The 6,860-nt window shown below is 37.9% G+C and overlaps 1 pseudogene; it reads left to right on the forward strand.

Annotated features, from left to right (window-relative positions):
• The first annotated feature begins 5,435 nt into the window (after positions 1 to 5,435).
• LOC118852534 lies at positions 5,436 to 5,532 on the forward strand (annotated as a pseudogene).
• Positions 5,533 to 6,860: the final 1,328 nt, after the last annotated feature.

Genomic DNA, 6,860 nt, shown 5'->3' on the forward strand with positions numbered 1-6,860 from the left:
GCTTGTTTTCCTCTGACCCATGGTTTCCTCCCTGAGAATATCAGAGTTTAGTTCATTTTGCCTCTATTCTTGGAACATTAGAACTCGACTTATGTCATTCCAAGGGCATTTAGCTCCTATGCATGTACTCAGGCTAATGAAACAATGCATATAGGACAGGTTTTATTTAATCCAACCCAGAACTCCACGTACCTAGGCCCAAGCTCATAAACAGCTAAAATACCTTTCCTCTTTGGTGGGCCTCCACCTTCCCCAGCAATCTACATAATCTTCCATACTTATGGATCTACCCCACCCCTTCCTCTTCCCAAGAGGGGATAAAATTCAGAACTGCTAGGGAGTCCAAAAACCTCCCACTCTGGTAGATTCCACCTTCTATTAGGACTTAAACAGTTCAAGGGACACAGGGTACCAGAAAGCCTAGGTGCAAGTAGATCCTCCATTGCATAGATTCCTGCTATGCCAGTCATCCTTGATATCACTGTCATTGCCTAGTGAATGCTCCTCTTCTTGTTCTGTATCTCTCACTGCCCGTTGGTCTATGTCTCCATCTGGTTTTGATTCTTCCTTTTCTGAGAGACCATTTTTTGCTGTCTCAGTTTGTTAACTTATTTGTGTATCTAATTTCAAAAGTAATGTGTGGATTGATCTTTGAATCTCACAGCATTTATTAGGGTCTCCAAAATACATGTATATATTTCCATATGTATGCAAATTTAGGTATGTATACACAGACATATCAGCTTACAGCAAAACAAACATTTGCATTGTTGGAAGGGTACCACATTTTAAATTGAGTACTCTTGCATCTGGGCCAGGAATTCAAACATAGCAATACTAGATTCCAACTTGCCTGTCCCTAGTGATACAGTCAGCTTTGTACTGGCTGGGATTCAAGGCCTGGCATTGCACAGACCAGCGACTCCTGGCAGAACACTATTAGTAGGCCACTATAGAGCTAAGTTTTTATAGCCCTCCTGAAGGCAATGGAAACACCCAGTTAGTCCTTTCAAAAGTTGTGGTTTCAAATATTTGTTAATATAGTGCAACCTGTCCTTGCAGAATACCCTTATTAAGACACTACAGGCCAATCAACTCTCAGCAATAAACTCTGGCCAGGAATCAGTAGCAAAAGAGTGTGTTTAATAACCCAATTTTATCCATGACCAAGTTAGTTTACCTATCCCTCCCCTAATTCCTAGAATATGTCTGGCTCAATTCTCCCTGGGCCTGTGTCACCACCTGGTGGTTTCCCAGTGCATGAGGTTTGCCGGAAGTCCCCATGGTTGTGTTGGCCTCTTTCCTTTGTGTGGAGCCCCTCTTCAAGTTTCTCTGTCCTCTCTCCATCCTTACTTCTTCCTTTTAAAGATAATTTCCAACATTTTCACTGTATTAGCAATGTGATATTACCTCATTCATCTTCATTTAAAAACTGAAGCTGTGGTTTTGAGTAAATGCAATAAAAAAAGGACTCCATTACCAGTTCGGCGAGCACTCCAGAAAGAGGAGTTCACATGTTTCATGGACAACCTAAAGGGAGCTGGGGTGCCTCCTGGATATATATATCAGGACTCCATTGGCTTCATTTTTTTTAAAACCATTTCACCTTTAATTTGCTATGTTTAATAACCTCTCCCCACCTTTTTAATTAAAAGGCCTTTAAAACCCCACAGAGCTAATTCAGGTTATAAAACCTTAAATCGCTTTAACTTATAAAGTTTTGTTAAACCAAAATGACATACTCATTTTGGTACAGTGGAAAGAATACAGTTCTGATATTAGAGAAACTGGGTTCAAATCTCCCCTCTGATGTTTATTACCTATGACCTCAGGCAAGTCATTTATCTTCCCTGAGTCTCAGGTTTCTCATCTGTTAAATTGAGGGGGCTGTACTGATGGCTTTAGAGATGCTTCCAGTTCTAAACCTATGATTGTGCAACTTGCTCTTTTGTTCTGTGCTTTAACCAAGTCACAGTTTTCGCCACATAGGATCCCACTGATTGGATAACCAATGTATGGAAAGTTCTTATTGCTTAAAATAGCTATCTCAACTGAATTTTAACCAAATAATCATATGCTTTCACTATTTATTAAAATTGGTGAAAGACCTTAGGTAATGGGAATCTTTATTATATCTATGATTTTTCCACTAATAAGCCTCATGAAATGTGCAATAGCAAGGAATTTCATCTTTAGGGAAGTCAATATTAAAAACCTCAAATCTAATTTTAATACTTAACAAACCACCATGAATTGCTGTCAACACTTAAGCAGCACATCCCTAAGATAATCTTCAAATAAATGCACACTGTTCCCTGGGGAAATTACAGCTTATTCCAGGGTCTTCACCTCCTCATTATCTAAGCAAGATGTAGTCGACCAAAATTTCCCTCTTAGGTACAGACAGTCTGAGGTAGAAACAAGTTTTACTTGTTAAGCCTAACTCCACCCAACCTTCATTAGAGAGTAAGAAACAAATTCCACCTGCAGACCTTGGTTCCCTTCTTTGCTTTATTAACAAGCGTCTTCAGATCTGAATGCAGTTTATAAGGTCCGTATCAACATGGCAGCAAATATTGGGGATTTAACCTGATTAACTGATGGAGAAATTAAATTATTCTCACTAGAAACCAATACAGATTTTCCATTTTGATTCTTTGCCTGGAATATACTTTTTACTCACCTCTGACTCTTGGTATCCCTAGCTCAAGGAATAAGCTTAAATGCCATCTCCTGGATAAGACCCTTCTTGTTCCTACTTTCCCCTCCTCGGATCCCCATTTAATGTTTTTCCTCTCAAAAATTACTTATTTACTTTGTATGTTTTTTCTATTTATCTGTTTGTGTTTATGTTGTTTTCCCTTACCAAAACAAAGGCTCCAAGGACCACTTCATTTTTGTCTTTGTATTATTTGTCTTTGCATAACACTTGGCATATGTGTGTATGTAGGTATGTATGGTGTGTTCTTAAGGAATACACATGTTGAACTGAAAAAAAAAAAGTAATCAGAACCCAATGCCCATGTATTCCAGCAACTAATGTATTTTGAATTAACAGAGGAAGTTTATTCCAGAACTATGACCTCTTGGTCTTAGCACCGTCTTGTTGAAATCCAATATGCCATTAGAAGCAACTGGAAGAAGAAGGAGAATGCACAGGTTAAAGTAAAAGAGGAAAAAGATGAGGTAGAGGTCCAAGAAGCCTGGCTATACTGACCACAAATGCAATGGGAACAGAGACATGGAGCGCCAGACCCCTGTTTACACCTGGCAATCACCCTACTAGGGATGTACCAGCTCTTCCACAGATCCAGAACTCTAGTTTCTATAGGACTCTTGCTACCATTCAAATCCTACTTGTCAAAGAATATTCCATTTTTTTGGAGGTGGGAAGGCAGGGCAGTTGGGGTTAAGTGACTTGCCCAAGGTCACACAGCTAGTGTGTCAAGTGTCTGAGGTTGAATTTGAACTCAGGTCCTCCTGAATCCAGGGCTGGTGCTCTACTCATTGCATCACCTAAGTGCCCCGGATATTCCATCTTTTAATGAAAAATCAATCTTCCTGAAACCAATTTGCTTAGTTATGTGCCATCCAGGATTCTCTTGATATTCCAGATTAAGCATTTTCTTTGTGCTTAGCATAGTAGTGTTATAATAAATCATTTTGTCTTTGGGGGTTAGGAAAAAAACACCTTAATTTAGAAAAAAAACCTTAATTACAACAGCTACTCTTCAGTATTTCTCATCCCATAATCTCATAGTTTCACAGGATACTACATTTAGAATCGGAATGAGCCTCAGTCCATCTAGTCCAACTCTTCATCCTATAAGAGAGTAACTCGAGACCTAGTGAACTGGGCAAAGCCAAAAAGAGAAGCGATAAGTCTGAGATTTGAACCTAGGTCTCCTGATGCTAATCTACAGTCTTGACACTGACATAAAGACAGAATTCAACACTAAAATAATATATATTCAATCACTTCCTTTCCTTTCCTCCCTTCATTCTCACCAAGTTGGGAACAGAGTTGGGGAGACTGGAAATAAAGAGGGGAAAAAAGTATTTTGACTACCTGACCTAAAACAAATGTGACCTTTCCAGGAATCTTATGAGAGTCTTTATATCTGGCTCCTTCTTTCTTTCTTTCTTTCTTTCTTTCTTTCTTTCTTTCTTTCTTTCTTTCTTTCTTTCTTTCTTTCTTTCTTTCTTTCTTCCTTCCTTCCTTCCTTCCTTCCTTCCTTCCTTCCTTCCTTTCTTTTTTCCTTTCTTTCTTTCTTCCTTCCTTTCTTTCTCTTTCTTTCTTTCTTTCTTTCTTTCTTTCTTTCTTTCTTTCTTTCTTTCTTTCTCTCTTTAAGTCTCGGTTTCCTCATCTGCAAAATGGGGGCGATAATATTTGTAATATAATAGGGTTGTTGTGAGAAGCAAATGAGATAACAGTCCAACAGACCAGGAGAGCTCCCTGAATCAGCTTTGTTATAAAGTGCTTTCTAAATGATAAAGTGTTAGAGATTACTATTACTCCCCAGTGCTCTCTCCTCTCTCTCTCCTACCTACCTGTAATTCTGAAGCTCCCACTGGATTATTGTAAATCTATCAGAGATTCAACTCTGCCTTTTAAAATTTAAAACTATTTAGAGAGTATAAGAAGAAAGAGAAGAAAACTAGAAAGAAACTAAACCAGAGTCTGAAGAATAAAATAGGGGACTGGCCAATGAGGAACCAGTCTTAAGAGCACATATGGCTGTTTGGTAAGCCTGCTTTTCTGACCCTGCATGATGGAGGTCCCTGCTCTCCTCCTTTGGAGCAGTTATTTTGTAACTGTTTCCTGTCTGCTTCCCCTGTGGCAAAGGCTTCTGAGTGAGAACTGAATATGCATACAAAAGGCCTCAGTGACTTGACATTCCCTTTCAGCGTTGGTGTGTTTTGAGGAGCTTAAGCCTTTGATTGTGGTGGCACACACAGTAATCCTTGTTACTAAAGAGGCTGGGGCTGGTGGATAGCTTGAGCTTGGGAGTTCTGAGCTGCAGTAGGGTTAACTAAGTCTGAACTAAGGCTGGGAGCACAGGGCCACCAGGCTGCCTAAAGAGGCCCAAAGCAGTCTAGATTAGAAACAGAGCAGGTGACTATCGCAGTCAGTAGCATTAAGCCTTTGAGTGACCACTGCATTTTAGCCTGGTCAAGACAGGGAAACTCAGTCCAATGTCCCCCCCCACCCTAAAAAAGCCTTTGGTTGGGGAGGGAAGTTGAAGCAGGGATGGCAGCAATGTTGTTGCCAGCCCCACTAACCAGGCTAATGTGTGATCCACAAATACATGGTGCCTCAGTTCTTTGCCTCTTCCATGTCTTTTACTGCTCTTAAGTGAATGATTGTTAGAGATAGTTACAGCCTTTCAAATGCTGAAGCTTTGAAAGGTTATGAGCTTTGAGAGGTTGAAGAGGTGCTTGCTTCAGCAGCACATACACTGAAATTGGAGAAGATTAGCATGGCCCCTGTGTAAGGATGACACACAAATTTGTGAAGCAATCCATATTTTTAAAATTAAGGGGTAAATAGAAGTTGGAAAATTAAATATGATAGATCTCTGGAGAAAATTGAATGGGAATAGAAAGGAATATACCTTTTTCTCAGCGGTATATGGCACCTACACAAAAAATGACTGTGTATTAGGATATAAAAACCTCACAATCAAAGGCAGAAAGGCAGAAATATTAAATGCATCCTTATATCATGATGCAATAAAAATTACATGTAATAAAAGGCCATGGAAAGATAGATTAAAATTAATTGGAAACTAAATAATCTAATCCTAAAGAATGAGTGGGTCAAACAACAAATCATAGAAATAGTCAATAATTTCATCAAACAGAATGACAATAATGAGACAACATACCAAATTTATGGGATGCAGCCAAAGCAGTTCTTAGGGGAAATTTCATATCTCTAAATACTTACATAAGTAAAGTAGAGAAAGAGAGGCTCAATGAATTGAACATGCAGCTAAAAAAATCTAGAAAAAGAATAAATTAAAAATTCCCAATTAAATACCAAATTAGAAATTCTAAAAATCAAATGAGAGATTAATAAAATTGAAAGTAAGAAAACTATTGAATTAATAAAGCTAGGAACTGGCTTTATTTAAAAAAAATAAAATAGATAAACCTTTGGTTAATTTGATTTTTAAAAAGAAAGAAGAAAACCAAACTCTTAGTATAAAAAATGAAAAGGAGGAATTCACCACAAATGAAGAGGAAATTAAAGTGATAATTGGGAGCTATTTTTCCCAACTGTATGCCAATAAATCTGACAATCTAAATGAAATGGATAAATATTTACAAAAATACAAATTGCCCAGATTAACAGAAGAGGAAATAAAATACTTAACCCCATTTTAGAAAAAGAAATTGAACAAGCCATCCATGAACTCCCTAATAAAAAATCTCCAGGGCTGGATGGATTTACAAGTGAATTCTACCAAACATTTAAAGAACAATTAATTCCAATACTATATAAACTATTTGGAAAAATAGGCAAAGAAGCACCACTGTCAAATTGCTTTTATGACACAAAGATGGTGCTGATTCCTAAGCCAGGAAGAGCCAAGACAGAGAAAGAAAATTATGGACCAACTTCCCTAATGAATATTGATGCAAAATATTTAAATAAAATATTAGCAAAGAGATTACAGCATTCCATCACCAGGATAATACAACATGATCAGGTGGTATTTATACCAGGAATGCAGGGCTGGTTCAATATTAGGAAAACTTTCAGCATAATTGACCATATCAGTAACAAAACTAACAGAAATCATATGATTATCTCAATGGATGCAGAAAAAAGCTTTTGACAAAATACAGCACCC

This window comes from Trichosurus vulpecula, chromosome 5 (genome assembly GCF_011100635.1).
Source record: "Trichosurus vulpecula isolate mTriVul1 chromosome 5, mTriVul1.pri, whole genome shotgun sequence".
Taxonomy (NCBI): domain Eukaryota; kingdom Metazoa; phylum Chordata; class Mammalia; order Diprotodontia; family Phalangeridae; genus Trichosurus; species Trichosurus vulpecula.